The sequence below is a fragment of the Sphaeramia orbicularis genome, chromosome 16 (assembly GCF_902148855.1).
Source record: "Sphaeramia orbicularis chromosome 16, fSphaOr1.1, whole genome shotgun sequence".
NCBI lineage: Eukaryota > Metazoa > Chordata > Actinopteri > Kurtiformes > Apogonidae > Sphaeramia > Sphaeramia orbicularis.
In genome coordinates, this window is record NC_043972.1 from 58,745,485 (window position 1) to 58,763,359 (window position 17,875).

A 17,875-nucleotide genomic window follows, 5' to 3' on the forward strand; every position below is an offset into this window, starting at 1 on the left:
TTTCCTGGAGACCCACAAAAGAACGAACATGTGTAGCCATCGAAAGAACACGTGAATTTATGGAAAGTTACAAAACGGGGCGGGCAGAAAGAACATGTGAGCTCATGGAAAGTTTTGGAAAATGTGGTGTACAAAAGAAGTACATGTGAGTGGAAATTTTTGAACATTCAGGGAAGTACTTTACTTTTTCTGGGAAAAAGTTACATATTTATATATGATAATTAAACACTGGGAATTAGTTGCTTATATACGAGGGGTGACTGAAAACTTTTGAGCCTAACATAGAAAGGATTTAGATATGAAGACCAAATTTGGTCTGTGAAATCTTTCACATATCTTAATCCTATCCACTAAATTTCTTGGTCATTGCAATCTTTTTCCCTGTTTTACAGTTCCCTGAACTTTCTGTATCAAGTGTTTCCTGAAAAATGGACAAACTTGAGTATGGGGCCGTCATCAAGTACATGTACGTCCTTTGCCTTCTTTGGGGTTGGTGACATGGGATGTTTCCATTGTTCTGACTGCTCCTTGGTCTCAGGCTGATAGTGATGGACCCCAGTCTCATCCATAGTCACAAACCGGTCCAAGAAACTGGATGGGTTCGCCTCAAAGAGTGTCAAGTTCTCTGTTGACATTCTGCATCTGGTGTGTTTTTGTTCCAGAGTTAAAAGACGTGGCACCCATCTCGCAGACACCTTTGACATCCGAGTTCATCTCTGATTACAGGATCTGCTCACTCCTGTTAGAGGCCCAGTCTCTTGGCAATCTGATAAGTTGAGATATGGCGATCCTCCATGACCATGTCAAGGACAAGGTCAATGTTCTCAGGAGTTGTTGCTGTCAACGGCCTCCCTGACCTTGGTTCATCTTCAACATTGTCTTTTCCACGTTTGAACTCAAACACCCATGGTTTCACTGTGGCAGATGAAGGGGCATGTTCACCTGCTGTGTCCTGCATGTCCTCATGGATCTGAGCTGGGGTCATGCCTCTCAGCTGCACATACTTGATGACAGCCCCATACTCAAGTTTGCCCATTTTTCAGGAAACACTTCATACAGAAAGTTCAGGGAACTGTAAAACAGGGAAAAAGATTGCTATGACCAAGAAATTTAGTGGATAGGATTAAGATATGTGAAAGATTTCATGGGCCAAATTTGGTCTTTATCTTAATCCTTTCCATGTTAGGCTCAAAACTTTTCAGTCACCCCTCGTATATGTTTTGACCAATCCTGACAAACACCAAAAAGACCTTACCCTATCGGAGACGAGCTAAAAAGGAGGGGGTCTCTGACGTGACTAGATTAATGTTCAAAATATGATAAAAAGGGAAGGTAGGGGTATGGTTTATACCTAAAACCCAACCTACTTTTGGTCCAATAAAAGCTTCAGAGTTTGTCATGTCTGCTATGGATTGTAATTGTATCTCTCAACTCACCATATGTTTTTTATTGGTAAGTTTTTCTTAATTTTTTATCAATTACTAGAAATTTAAGGCGACCCCATTTGAATTCCAGGCGACCCCACATGGGGTCCTGACCCCAAGGTTGAAAAACACTGCACTAGAGTGTACATTTGGAATTGTCTTGTTAGTTGAGTTATTGTTTTACATTTGTTTAATCCTTTTATCATCTTGATCCAAAAAAAGTAGAAACATCTACTGAATCCTATTGAAAGACTGAAATAAAACCTCAAACTGAACCCCTGACCCTTCACACCTGAGCGTGTGCCAATGCAGAAGCTGGAACTCTCACAGTATGAACCAGCCCACGACAACATCCTACACAGTTTTACATGATCCTTCAAGCTGGACAGTTTAGGCATTGAATATGGATCGGGAAATCAGGAGGGCAGAAAGACAGAAAACCTAGCCATCATATCGCCAAGATCGTGAACATCCTCAGGCTCCAAACACAGAACATGCTGCTGCACCTGTGGATGTGGGACAGCCTGGACCACCTTCCACTCAGGACCAGACTGAAGAAATAAGAATATGGTGATGCGTTTACTGCACTGCAGAGACAGTTGTGTGTTGTGGTGAGGTAGACTCTGAACCAGACTTTGAAATGAGTAAACCCACCCAGACTCAGAGGAACCACAATCAGATCCGTCCACATAGTGAATGTGTTCCATAATGAGCATGTCTCATAACCACTTCAGTCATGTTCAGAGCCTGTTAGACATGCCCCCCACCCCAGTCTCCATCACATGTGCTTCCAACACCTGCTCCAACCCAGACAGGCTCAGCCCCAGCCAGCCCCCACCCCCCCAGTGCAGGTGCCCATCCCACCTGCACTGACTCAGATAGCTGTAACACCAGCGTCACCACATGTGCCTGTCACACCTGCTTCAACGCAGGTGCCCTAAGCGCCCCTTCCTCTCCAGATGCCCTAAGTGTCCCTTCCGTCCAGGTGCCCTAAATGCCCCTTCCTCTCCATGTGCCCTAAGTGCCCCTTCCTCTCCGTGTGCCCCCCCCCCCCCCCCCAGTGCCTCCTCCACTTCAAGCACCTGGCACCACTTATTATTTCACTGGTCCAGCCCACTTCAGATCACATTTGGCTAAATGTGGCCCCTGAACTAAAATGACTTTGACCCCCTGGACCTAATCCAATAAATGCACAAATATCTAAATCAATGAGATTATACACGAGTGATTAGAGAACATGTAGTCTATGTCATGACCACATACAGCATCTCTAGTGGTTGTGAAAGACTGGTCCTTCTCCTGTTATTGCCTAAAAATCATACAGTTAAAACGTGAGCATGTGAGGAAAAAGTCTTTGTAGCATCTTTTTTTTCCTGTCTTTCCAAAGCATCTGGTCATGACTGAGGCCCAGACCATTAAAACGATACCTGAGGCAAGTGTGCTCATTTGACCATGGGGTTAGCATCGGGGTGAAACACTCCTGTGTGTTTTTAACCTACAAAACTGTGGAGTGGTGGGGTCACGACCTCCAGCTGGTCTGACATTAACCTGCCTGGCAGGAGTTTGTCAGAAGTAGAACTGCAGTCTTATCTCTGAGAGGACTGTGCAAAGCGACAGTTGACCTTTAACCCTGAAGATGATCCTCTTCTGTTGTGTCTACAATCAGGCATGCTCACAGATTACACATTTAGGTTGAATCCAAGGTTCTAATAGTTCTGGATTTTTCATTATAATTTAATTTTATTTAGTTTTGACTTTTTTTTCCCTCTAATTCCATCCATCCATCCATTCTCTTCCGCTTATCTGGGGCCGGGTCGCGGGGGTAACAGTCTAAGCAGGGATGCCCAGACTTCTCTCTCCTCAGACTCCTCCTCCAGCTCTTCCGGGGGGATCCCGAGGCGTTCCCAGGCCAGCCGAGAGACATAGTCTCTCCAGCGTGTCCTGGGTCTTCCCCAAGGTCTCCTCCCGGTGGGACATGCCCGGAACACCTCCCCAGGGAGGCGTCCAGGAGGCATCCGAAACAGATGCCCGAGCCACCTCAGCTGGCCCCTCTCGACGCGGAGGAGCAGCGGCTCTACTCCGAGCTCCTCCCTGGTGACTGAGCTCCTCACCCTATCCCTAAGGGTGCGCCCAGCCACCCGACGGAGGAAACTCATTTCGACCGCTTGTATCCGGGATCTCCCTCTAATTCAGTTAGTTTTAATTCGTTTTTAGAGCAGGTTTGTTAGTTACCTCTGCCAGGAGGTATTGTGATCACTTTGCTTTGTATGTTTGTTTGTTTGCATGTTTGTTTGTTTGCAACTTTAGGGGAAAACTCTTCCAACCATCTTTCTCAAATCTTCTCCACAGATAGGCCTAGGCCCTGGAACCAACCTATTTAATTTTGGGCCAAGTAGGCCAAAGTTCAAGGTCACAGCAAGGTCACAACATCTACAATTTTCCTATCTCTCATCATTGAGCAATTTTTGAGAATTCATAAAAAAAAATTCAAAACGACTCTGATTAGCCTCCAATTGGATCCACCTGTAGCTTAGAACAATATCTTGTATCTTGCACAAAATTGTCCACTTCCACTGTGGAATGTGGACTCTGTGGACATTTACATTTAACATTGAAAATCCCATTTACCACACATTTAAAATTAGAACTCAACAAATATTGATTGGAATTGAATCTAATTTGACAAACACATGACTGGTACCAAGCTTCAACTTTGTACGAAATATAGTTCCACTCCATTTCTCTTCCGTTACGCTCTGTTGACTTGTGTTATTTTTTATGCACCATTTTCAAATAAATAAATAATTAAAAACAAACTACAGACCCCCTGTACTGAAGACCTATAGTTCAAATCTTTTAATTCAATCAAACTATAACTGTAAAAATGTAAAACCTATAAAAATGTATTACAGTTTTTGACTGCAATTTTTCTGCTGTATGGAACAACCTTGAAACTGTTTAATTTAAAAAGAAATAGTCGATCCACACATGCACACCGTTCAGGGTGCTTGGCGGAGGTCTGCGTTCTCTGAACACTTGTTTTCATTAGTTTTTGTTATTTTCAAAATGCTTAGCTTTAGTTTTGTTTTAGTTTTTTTTTTAAATATCTTTTCTCTTCTTCTCCGTCGTATTCAAATAAATCCCAGACAGGACTCTGCTGCTTTCTCCCAGCGTTAGTCTCCATGTTTCCAGGTAGAGCGGGGACCAGAAGACAACTGGAAACCACAAGTGAACACAAGTGACGGACCGTTAAATATCATATGGTGCCACTAGATGAAATTGCTTGAGGGAAATAAATCGCTTTCGTATCAGTCCGACATTGACAAAAACAAAAACGAATGGAATTTTATCCATAAATTTTTATATATTTTAGTTAGTTTTGTAAACACACAATACAGTTTCAGTTAGTTATCGTTTTTTTCTTTTAATTATAGTTTTTTATTTATTTCAGTTAACAAAAATGTTTTTACAATTCTAGTTTTTGTCATTTTGTTTGTTTTTGTTAACGATAATAACCTTGGTTAAATCAACATTTTGTTCTTGGCTTAGTGGCAGCATAATATATGAACAGGGAACATTAATGAGAACGTACCAACAACAGAGGAAAATAAGAGTCTGATCTTTTATCTAAACTTGACAGATGTCTTTGATAGTTCCTCTAAATTTGACAGTGTTCATGTGAATATGGTATCCATGTGATTATGATCCTCCTAAACAATAGGGTATTTGGAACCAATGTTGGAATACGAGTTCCACTGAATAGCTATTTAACAAAAGGACGCAAACTGACACTTATCCGTTCTCAGTCATTTTGTTGAAAAGTTAAACAATAAATCTGAAAGCGTGAAGAAAATGTAAAGGCTGGTTTATGCGTACCGCGTCAGCTTCACACGGCCAATTGACGTCATTTTCACACCCACACCCTTTCGCGCGGCTCATCTCAAGTGGAAACTTTCCGCTTCGCACACCTCAGAAAATTTGTAAGAGATGCGCGGACAACATGGCCGACATTCTGTAGCTCTGGTGGTAGAAATACAGAAGTACAGGCACTGGTATCATTGGTCACACCCGGACCACCGTGACAGCTGTGTGGTGAACAATTTATGGAGGGAAACTGCAGCGACAGTCGGCAAAGAGGAGGAATGGGCTGAAAAAAAACCTGGAAAAACCATCACCATGTTTGGTTTGTTATGGCAATTTTCTTCTTCTCTAGTTTTTTACTGTGATAGACGTGCGTTTGTGGCACATCACCCTCTGCAGTCTGGGAATAGATGCTGCGCGGAGCCGCCCGGACTATAAAAGCACCACACGTACTCTCGTGCCGACTCCCCACGTCTATTTTCCGCACATCACATTCGTGCAGCAAACATAACCCAGCCTTTACGGTCTGACCCCTGCCCACATCCTGTTTTCCTACTACTAACCCACTGCTAACTGCTAACTGCTAAGCCTTTGCCCTCTAAGCTACTGCCACCACCATAATATCATCAGTCCTGCCCACTGGAAGTCAATGCCATCTGGAGGAAGCCAAGCCATCGCTCTGGACATCCCCCCTGTTAGCTAGCAGAAACTAAGCTAATGCTAGCCCTGCCTCCCAGAAGGACTTCGACGTTACCCACTACGCTACTTCCTCTTCCCCCTCCACTTCCCCCTTTGAGACTTCAGTAAATTCTATTTGTGTTCTTTAAATCAGCCTCTGCTCCTTGTTCTGCATTTTAGGTCCAAAATTCTCCACCCACACATCACCGAAAAGTCATCATAATCATCTTCATGTTGAGATGTTACAAAAGTACAGTTTTGATTTATTATTTCAACTGTGTAAATGTGTGTTTTTTTTTTCCTCTTATCAGGCAATGGATGAAGCCCATTGGTGTGAAGGAGGGGCTTGTCCACAAGGAATAACAACAGCAGGGCGGTGTGGAATCTAAATCTCCCTGCTGGACGTGGAGCCCGACTGTGGGCACATAGCTGGGCAGAGTCCCAGACAGGGCTGTAAGAAGATATCAGTTCCACGATATATCATGATATTTCACTTCATGATACTGTATCGATATTAAAAAGGACTGTATCGATATTTTAAAGTATTTATTCAAATGCAGACATGGGGGAGATTCATTTTTGTTTTTCTTTTTTATCAGGCTCTTTTATTTCTATATTCACATGGGTGTTTTGCTCTGTTGTATGGATACTACAAAAGTAGTATCGTGATATTGCAGGTCATACATGTAGCTTTTTGAAATTGATAACGGTTATTTTAAGCATCCTAAAAGCACTTTTCACTGTCTCAAATTGGCAAATGTTAGTTTTGTTTTTTTTTTTTTATTGGGAATGCACAAAAATAATGTTCTGATGTTAGACGATTCCAGGACTGAACACTAGGGTGGTCCAACATTCATTCATTCATTTATTATCTGAACTCGCTTTATCCTCACTAGGAGCCTATCCCAGCTACTTATGGGCGAAGGCGGGGTACACCCTGAACATTTCGCTAGTTCATCGCAGGGCTGACATATAGAGACAAACAATCACTCTCACATTCACACCTATGGGCAATTTAGATTAACCAATTAACCTATCAGTGCATGTCTTCAGATGGTGGGAGGAAGTCGGGGTACCAGGAGAAAACCCACGCAGACACAGGGAGAACATGCAAACTCCACACAGAAAGGTCCCACCCACCGTTGACTGGTGTTGGAATCGAACCCAGGATCTTCTTGCTGTGAGGCACGAGTGCTAACCACCGCGCCACTGGACCACTGCCCGGTGGTCCAACAATCATGGTAAAAAATAAAGTTTCAGATAACCTCAATTCGAACCCTGCATTAGGTTTTGGCATTCAAAAGATGATTTAGGAAAAACTTTGGAAGAAAAAGGAGATGTTTTAGAGGTTGCACAAGTTGCTGGAAGTTTCCTGGAAATTGACTAATTTTGCATTTTCAGCATAGCCAAGCTGACCTGCTAAGAGAAGCAGCAGTACTATCAAAACCAAGGTTTGAGTGATTCATCTAGCAATATATGTATGAAGTAAGGCCGCCCACATCTGTGGTACTGGAGTGAAGAATTGGTTGTCCTGGCATTCTTGGACTCCAGTGTGACACAAGAGCAGAAGCAGCTGATGGTTGACAACATGATGGAAAATGGAGGTTCTTTCGGTTCCACTAAAGCGTTGGGATGTCCTTAATCAAGCAGATTCTAAAGGGAAGCAGATCAGGGGTTTTGTCCCCACCAGCACCATGCGTTTCTTTGAAACTTTGGATCTGCCACAAACATTCTTCAGAATTCCTCCAGAAGACTGGGCTGATGATGAAGACTTTCAGAAGGCTGCTAAAATTGTGCATTCCAGAAAAGTTGTCAATGATGTTGCTGAAAGAGGGGTGGAGCTTATTCAAGACTTCAACTGTAGCCGAACAAAAAATGAAGATCACAAACAGTACTGGCAACAAGTTGTCAAAGAACACAGGAACATTTTTTGTAATTTCAATAAAGTAACAGTGGTTGCTGGACTTTCTAAGTAACATTTTTATGCGAGTTGCAGTTTGATTTTGAGAATAAAATTTCAAATTAGTCTAATCTGCCTTATTCATTTGGCTACTTATGTTATAGTATATAGAGCAATCTGCACATGTTTTGTGCAACCTCTAAATATTAATGAATTTGCATAAAATTTGGACTGAAGTAATTTGGCCAGATATGGAACCAAATGCAGGGTTCTAATCCAGAGAATCTTAAAAAAATCTTTTTTTGGACCACCTTACTGAACACTATGCATTCTTTTCGCAATAGAGTACCAACATTTCAGCAGGACCTTAAACTGTAATGTCTGTAAATTATTATTTATTTATTTGTGTGATTTTTGTACTGGTTAAAGCTGCATGTTAACACTTTTTTTCATTCAAATACTGTACTATATTTTTTTCCACTAAATAATCTTTTAAAAAAAGAAACAAAACAAAAACATATCGCCTTGTTAACAGTATCATGATACATTGTGATATATTGTATCGTGATCCTAGTAATTTATATCGTATCGCCAAATTCTGGCTGATACACAGCCCTAGTCCCAGATATGCACATGAAACACACCAGAGCACTGCCCCGGCTCTGGTCCCCAGCTCTCACCATGTTCAAGTGGGCGGGAGGACCAGGCACCAGCTGTCCACACTGTCAATCTAAAACAAGCAACCAACAGAAATCCATCCCTTCTGCTCATGTAGATCCCACCCTCCTAATTCCCCTCCTCTATTTTGGTTTCAGTGACCAGAGAGATCCTCTAAAACAGGGGTGTCAAACTCATTTTCTCCCGGGGGCCACAATCAGTCCAATTTAATCTGAAGTGGGCCAGACCAGTAAGATAATAACAAGGTAACCAATAAATAATGACAACTCCAAATTGTTTTAGTCCAAAAAATAACATTCAATTATGCCAATATTTAAATTTACAAACTATCCAAACAAAAGGATGTGAATAACCTGAAAAATGAAATTTGATAGGAAATGTAAGTACAATTTTATCAAAATTATGCCTCGACTCACCATTTATACATGTGCATTACAGATCAGATCTACAAATGCACAAAACATTTAGTAACAGGCAACATTTTGTTAAAATTGCACTTAATTTTCTTTAGACATTTCAGGTTTTTCATATTTGTTCAGGTTATTCACATCTTATTGTTAAAGGATAATTTCGTAATGTAAATATTTTCATAATTTAATGTTTTTTGCACTAACTCAAGAGAAAAAAATGGTGTTGACATTATTTATAGGTTATTATGATATTATTTTTGAGTTCAATGCCCTAACTTGCACTTTGCAAATTCATCCCGCGGGCCGGATTAGAAACTTTGGCGGGCTAGTTTTGGCCCCTGGGCCGCATGTTTGACACCTGTGCTCTAAAAGATGTCGAGAACATAACATAACATCACTGAACCTTAATTTGCATAAACCAAGACTAACGACTGACAATAATACTGAAAACAGACTGACTTCAAACAGCGCTGTCTGAAGTTTCAAATCATCCTAAACAAATGATTCAGATCACAGAAACACATTTGGATGATTTTATTCTATATTCCATGAGCAAACACATCCCATAACTGAGTGGGAGGGTTCCTTCAGGCAACCCCAAGGGTCCCAGAGAGAAACGATACTGAGTAAAACAAAACTACACAGAGACAGAGAAAAAACATCAGAATGTTTACGACATTGAGCAAAATTATAAACGCACCACGTGCAATATTTGTATAACATGAGACGCACGTCCCAAAATGAGCTCATGATGTCTTTTACTTTTCAAACATGGTTAATTCACTTGATTTGTGAACAAACTTTGTGTCCATCTGTGCGAGTGAGAACTTGCTCAGTGATCCAGTGACTCCACCCTGAACACAGCTGTTTATTGGGGGGGTCGGGTACTTCCATCTGGCCCCACTTTGTAACCAGGACCTCCGGCTTCGACAGGCGTTCCAATGCCTTTTACCCAGTTGGATATCGGAAACTTCCACCTCCCAGCACTTTGGAATGCACCATTAAGGGACAAGACACTATATGTCTTATGTCGCGTTTCCACTACGTGGTACCGGCTCGCCTCAACTTGGCCTTTTTGCATTTCCACTATGAAAGAGGACCTGGAGTCTGGTACTCAGTAGTAGTTTTTTGGTATCACCTCCACCGAGGTTCCAGGACTGGGGACCAGATACTAAAAGGTGACGAGTAAACACTGCAGACCACTGATTGGTCAGAGTTGTCTCTGTGACCCGCCGTTTTACAAAAAACAGATGCGGAAGTTTACAGTAAATGTAGCGCAGAGGCGATTTCTCTCAGACTGCAGTGGAAGCTCGGCTTCCCCTAAAATTACGAAAATTAAATGTTCAAATCTGTTCGGTTGTGTTGACATTTCATTGACTCCAAATGTGTTAGAACACGTTCATCTCACAGACGAGTTCATTCAGAATCACCTTTTTCCCAAATCAACAGACTGGATGTTGTTCACTTCTCCTCCATTCCCGTGTCTGTGTTTTCTCCTCCATCTCTGCTCAGTGCATTTGTCCGTAGACGCTCAGCGTCCATGCACTTCAATGGGACTGAGTGGAACTGGTTTTTTCATTGACTCTAAACTGGGTGCTAATTGGATAAATGCCACCATGTTGTCCCGCCCCTGGATGCTCAGTGTCTCTGGGGGTGAATGGAGCTGTGGACGGAGCTCGACCGGGCTGGATGCTGGGATTCCATGCGCTGATTGGAGGATCAGTTGAAAAGCTGAATCCCGTTTGATTGACAGCTATTTTCAGATCTGCTCCTTCACTGACACAGTTCAGTTTAATACCGTCACACATTCTGCTGTGAAATCACAGAAACCACTACAAAATGACTTGTTCATTTCTTGCACTGTAAATAAAACACACTCATTGTACTTCCTTGTTTCAATTTAACATAATTTCAGCATTTTCTTGTTTACTTGGTACGATAAGGTCACTGAGTATTTTCTTAAAAAGGAATGGAGGGACAAATTTATGTTTAAATAACTTGACAGTTTTTTTGATGTAAGCCGACAATGAGCGTCCCCTGTCTGAAAGACCAGCAGCCGCCACTGGTGTAGCAGTAGGTTAATCCACATGATGACAGCCTGTAAAACTACACCATTCAGTCAGGAGATTCAGTCTCTGGTGGCTGACGTAAAAATTCAGCATGAGCTTGATGAGACAACACACAACGAACGAGTTTATCAGCAACTCCGAGCAGATGACACAGAAGTAATGCACCACATCGCTATGACATCCAGGTACTGTTAAGTGGGTAGTATCCTGTAATGGAAACAGTCTCCAGGAATAGACCTGGTACCCGGGTCGAGTCGAACCGGTTCCACATAATGGAAATGTGGCATTACAGTCCAGTGCATGTCTTCACATCAGTGGTACCTTTATGATTTGTGAATCGGTCCAAGGCTTCCTCCCAGTGTAATACAGTTCCGTTTGTGAATGCAGGGGAATGACTCCTTCAACCTTCACTGAGCCCAAAGGAAGCCTCATGTGAACCTTTTCCAGAGGTCTTCTCCAGGTTTGACAGCATATGGGATGGACCATCACTCAGCTGATGTGTGGAGGGTGCTCAAACCAGTCAGTATTCCAGTCTTTTTTGAAACTAGACTCTGCTCTGGACCAAAGATCAAACTAACTTTGAGCTGTTCTGTTTGTTGTAGGACTTTTCCAGAGGTTTTCCACCGTCAGCCCAGCCCAGATGGTTCTACCACCTACAGATGTGCCATGATGGATCAGATGACAGATTGTTAAGCTTAGGTTTGAATAATTAAATTGTGCACCATGAACATCAAATATCCAAATCTCTTCTTTTATGTCTTTGACGAACATCGTCATCATTTATTTGTTGAAGTCTTCCCTCCATCCTAAAGGACTAACCCTCTCCTGGATGTTGCTTTGGTACCATTTGATCACATCAACAGTCGAACAGCATAAATATCACAGTCATTGATGACGATCTGTCCAACGAGCATGAACCATGTATTTTCATCAGAAGCTTTAAAGACTTTTAATGTTGACAGGACATTTATGAAGGTGTTTTATTCTAGTTTTATTGAGTCAGTTCTTTTATCTGTTGGTTTGGTCGACTCACCATCAAAAACAAAAACAGACTTCAGTCCTGAATGACCCCAACTGGTTCTGAATGAGCCCGGTCAGTTCTCAATGACCCCGGTCAGTCCTGAATGAGCCCAGTCAGTCCTGAATGACCCTGGTCTGTCCTGAATGACCCTGGTTGGTTCTGAATGACCCGGTCAGTCCTGATTGACCACACCCACCCTCTACAGGTGGAGTTCCCACTGCTTCAGTCTGGTCCACCTTAACTACATAACTGGACCGATAGACATAAGAGCTCTTTTATTCCAGTTGTTATCAGGTTCCTGGTAGTATGTGATTTGTGTTTTTAGCTTACCGGCCGACAGGCTGTAAGCTATTGTCGTCATGCAGTGTCTGTCGGCGTCGTCTGTTGTCGTCTGTCGTCCATTACAAAAACTTCAATTGTCTTCTTCCCCAAAACTCCAGTTCCGATTGACTTCAAACTTGGTATACAGCTTCTGTATGATGATGTCAACAAAAGTTAGTGAAATTATTTGGATCCGGATCTGATTCTGGATTTGATGCGACTTTGAAAAATTTCCCCATTATAAGAGATAGGAAGTGGATGGATGCAGTAAGTCAGTAAATATAAATGATCTCCAGTGTAAATTTCTCCAGTCCAGCCCTGATGGGGAGATGACCCAAACATAATGTCCACAGGCTGATCAGGATCTTCTTCTGGATCTGGAACTGATGGAAAATTTAACATGGGCTCTTATGGGGAAAAAATTTCAATCATCGTCTTCTCCGAAACTCCAGTTCTGATTGACTTCAAACTTGTTATAAAGCTTCTGTATGATGATGTCAACACAAAGGATTGAAATTATTCTGATCCGGATCTGATTCTGGATTTGGTGCAACTTTGAAAAATGCTCCCATTATAAGAGATAGGAAGTGGATTGAATCAGTAACTGTTACTGTTAAGTTACTGTATGTTGTAACTATGTGTTGTGCTGCCTCTTGGCCAGGACTCCCTTGGAAAAGAGGTTCTTAATCTCAGTGGGATTTTCTTCCTGGTTAAATAAGGTTAAATAAAATAAAATAAAGTAAGTATCAATGATATCAAGTTGGAATTTGATTTTTTAACAGATCTGACTGGAATATGACCAAAACATGGGCTATTTTTGTAATAGAATAAATACACAGAACTGGGTGAGAATAAATGGCATCTGGATACATTTCCCAAAGCTTTTAATTTGGCCAGTAAGCTACAGGGCCATTGGTCCGATTTTTATATTTGTTTTTGATGTGTGTACTTACTGCTGGATGTGCTTAAGGGATAATAAAGAACCTTGAACCACCTGTTGTTTCATATTTGCCCTAAATCACGCCTTCCTGAGTTTTTCTTGAATGTGTTTCAGTTCAGTGCTGAACGTATATTTACAAAAGAAAGGGAGTCGACTAAACTTCAGTTTATATATGTTGTGTTTATATATCAACAAAGTGCATTTAAACATGGCTGTTCAGTTTTTTATTTTCCATTTTCCACACATCGGGGTTGGTACACGCCAAACTGGTCAGGAAGTAGTCGTGACACATCCTGACTTTGACAGGAAGGACCAACCCAACACCTGTCATTTGTGTCAACTACTGCTTCGACACAACTGGATCTGTATAGAAGTTTTCTAATAATAAAAAATAATAATAATGCATCACACTTGTACAGTGCCTTTTTGGACACTCAAAGATGCTTCTATACCACAGGTGTCAAACATGCGGCCCGGGGGCCAAATCTGGCCCACCAAAGGGTCCAGTCTGGCCCTTGGGACGAATTTGTGAAATGCAAAAATTACACTAAGATATTAACAATCCTTTTAGTTCAGGTTCCACATTCAGACCAATTCAATCTGAAATGGGTCAGAGCAGTAAAATACTATCACAATCACAAATACTAAATAATGACAACTGCAAGTGTTTCTCTGTGGAAATGTAAATATTTTCATGTATTTACACTAAAACAAAGTACAAGTTTGCAAAAAATGCGAATAACCTGAAATATTAAAAGTACAATGTTAACAATATTCTGCCTGTTACTCAATGTTTTGTCAAATCCAAATCAAATCCAATTTTATTTATATAGAGCCAAATCATAACAAAAGTTATCTCATGACACTTTACATATAGTGTGTGTTTTGTGTGTTTGTAGATCCACTGTGATGTAAGTTATAATGTACATGTGTAAATGATAAACTGAGGCAGAATATTGTTAAATTCTGCTTATTTTTTCTGTTTGTTCATGTTATTCACATCTTTTGAAAGAATAGTTTGTAGATGTAAACCTGTTCATAATTTAAATTAACTTGTTTTGCTCTAAAACATAGAGAAAAGTTTGGAGTTGACATTATTTATATATTTTTATGTTATTATTTTTCTGGTCCGGCCCATTTCAGATCAAATTTAGCTGAATGTGGAACTGAACTAAAATAAGTTTGACACCCCTGATCTAAACGGTCAAGCCTTTTAAGGAAATGTCACGCAAACTTTGAAATGAAGACAATGAGTCGTTTCTTTGTACTTATATTTTATTAATTTTCACCGCACATGTTCAGGGAAACACATGTCATAATGAATTTGTTACATGAATATCTATTGCACTATAGATATCTGTTATTTAAAAATACTTGTTATGAGATGGAATTAGACTGGCATGGCACCAATATAAATCTTATTTTAATAATAGAGTTTGGCATGTTACTTTTAAAATCGGATATATCAAGACACAGTGGGCACACATCGTTTACAGTACTCAACACTTAAAACCCCAGAGCAAACAAAACAGGAACCCGTCGATTGGTTTACAGCAGATAGTGTGAGCCACTAACATGGTCTCCTGAAGGCAAACGGAGAGCTTCCTTTGAAGGAGATTAGCCTTCATCAGACCAGTTATCAGTGATGGATGTGACAGAGTGATAACCACAAATTCAATATAGCAGCTTTGTGAACGTCTTTATCAAAGCCAGGACCAGAACATGGCGTGGGTGGAAACTGAAGACAGCGACTATGGGCTGGAATGGGTCTGATTTCAGTGTGTGGGTTTGAAAGCTAAGCCCTATTAAAGTTCTGAAGGATGGAAGCTGGACCGATCACTAGCCAGGTTTCCATGATCCTCAGAAATGCACAAAATGTAAATTGCGCAAGAGAAAACTGGTAATGGAAACGCCGAAATGTTGCAAAAACTGTCAAAGATCGCAAAGAACTTTTTATGCGCTCATGAGGTGGTTTTTGAGACATTTCCATATGGAAGTATACAGAAACTAGAAGCACTCAGACAGCGCAGACCTCCGCCAAGGCAGATCAGTGCCCTGGATTTGGATGAAAATTTCAGGAAATGTTGATACTGGCACAAGGAACAAATGATTAAATTTTGCTGGTGACTGGGGGGTGGGGGGGGGGGCTACTGATCTGCCTTGGCGGAGGTCTGCACTGTCTTTTTAGAAAAGCACTCGTAGAGCGCAGACCTCCGCCAAGGCAGATCAGTAGTCCCCCCCACCCCACCCACGATCACCACCAAAACTTAATCATTTGTTCCTTGTGCCAGTGTCAACATTTCCTGAAATTTTTATCCAAATCCGTCCATAACTTTTAGAGTTATCTTGCACACAGACAGACAGACAGACAGACAGACAAACCAACGCTGACAAAAACATAACCTCCTTGGTGGAGGTAATAAATACATGTGGCCCCGGTGGTCCTGCTCAGTCCAGTGGTCTCCCCTATGACCCTGTACTCAGAACAGGTGGGTCTAGTGGTTCTGTACAATAGACATTGGCTTTAGTGGAGGAACTGCTTCCCCAGGGCAGGACCAGTCTGGGGACACCAGAGGGTTCAGAACATCACACAGTTCAGTAAACGGTACCCGGGTCACTGGGAAATCCACAGCTGGTTTTTGAATTCCTGCTGTCCAGTTGTGTCCCATAAATCCATGGTGCCATCGTGTCCATAAATGTGGACTTTTCCTTGGTCCAGTTCTGCGTTCCCTTCTTCTGTAGTTGAAGACAGTTAGTGCAACCCAGGAGGTTCTGATCCAACTGAGGCTAAACCAGAACCAGATGGACCCACACTACAGTGGACACACCAGGAGGTTCTGATCCAACTGAGGCAAACATCTGCTGTAAACCAGAACCACTACACAACTAGACAGGACTGGACCACAATGAACACATGTGGACAGACGGGACTGGACTAGAACCACACAGCAGAACCAAACACTGTTCAATGGAAACACCTACAAGGACAAACTGGACCAGGTCCAAACTGGACCAACTGGACTGGGTCCAAACTGGACAAATATGGATTTTATTTTGTGGAAAACTCATGGAAACCCAGCTAGTGATGTTTTTTATGAAGAGACAAACTACGAACGCCTGCTCCACAGTGACTTCCTGCCTGGTTGGAATGCTCCACACATGGTTCATGGTTCCACAGACTGGAACATGTGTCACATTTAGTTAAAGTGGAATACTGTGTCGACTGTGGTGTGAGGACTCCAATAACAGAAGGGTCAAACCAGGTGAAAACTAAGACTATCAGTAGTCTTGGCATTTGTATAATTCCTTCTTTAAGACTTAGTCTAAGAATAAAAACTTTGTACTATCCAGATACAGAACTAAACTGTCAACATCACTCAGTTTGAACTAAAGTTAGAGGAAACTACTTCAAATACACATAAATATAAACATCCCCTCTACTTTTCTTCCACTATATTTCAGATGATAATACAGATTTTTGCATTTATAATCTAAAAGCTGTTGTAAATAGTAGTAAGCTGTAGTAGTACTTGTGATTAATTTGAGGTTGAGGAAGATGACACAGGTCCTCTGTTGTCTGACCTATACCACATACCCACAATGCACTGCAGCAGCCGCCTTAAAGCTGCACTGTTCTTCTGTCACGGATCAAAGACCCAATGTCCCATCAGTGGTGTTCTGACGTCGCACTAAGGTGGACCTTTCCATCACACTGGGACCAAATTCAGTATCCAAAATGTTCCTGTTGACTCGACTTTTGAATCAATCATTAGGAATGTAGCATCAAATGACACTGGGTCCAACAAAAACCAGATCCATGGAGCTACAAATACTGACCTCACACTTTCTCGAGGCAAATTTGCATTCCAAGATGGTGTTTGTTCCTTAGTCATGACGTGTTGGACTTTGTTTTGTTCCTCCAGTGCAGAGCAGATCTATACTGAGCTGGTCTGTGGACTGTTGAGCTACTTTTAGCCAATGATTCAGTAGGAGTTATTACCCCGCCCCCCGAAGGGAGGCAAGGGGTACTGTTTTTGGTTCGGTTTGTTGTTTGCCAGAGGGCAAACATATTGGTCAGTTCATATGTCTGTCTGTCTGCACTCTAGCAGTCTCATTTCTATCATTACTGATACTAAACCATGTCCTAATGTTCGTCCATATTCTCTTGTCGACCTTTTTTCTAATATTAGGCCAAAGTTCAACAAATGGATATTTCACCATAACTTCCATCAAAATCATCATATCAACTTCAAACCAAAGCCAAATTGTGCATTTTTTTCATTCTCTATCTGATGGTATGTATCATGACATCATAAGGGCCATGGCTTCGTTAGCGCCCTGGGGTAAATATTGGGGGGGAGCAGTAAAGTCAGTTTTATGACATTTCTAAAGGCTGTAATATCGTCAGTATTCATCCGATCAAACCTAAATTTAATATGTAACATCTCCGTTCAAGTCCCTTCAAATATGCCAAATTTCACAGCTCTAGGTTGTATGACTTCCGGTTACTATGGTAATGTATGCAAAATATGTTTATCGTTAATAACTTCCCTTCTTTTTGTCGTAGTGATTT

General features: G+C 41.5%; 1 long non-coding RNA gene across 1 annotated transcript; it reads left to right on the forward strand.

Moving 5' to 3' along the window:
- Positions 1 to 651: 651 nt before the first annotated feature.
- On the forward strand, positions 652 to 17,639 carry LOC115435876 (uncharacterized). Its single transcript, XR_003937741.1, has 3 exons — positions 652 to 663; positions 3,828 to 3,833; positions 17,500 to 17,639. It is a non-coding gene; the product is annotated as an uncharacterized LOC115435876 (long non-coding RNA).
- The last annotated feature ends 236 nt before the right edge of the window (positions 17,640 to 17,875 follow it).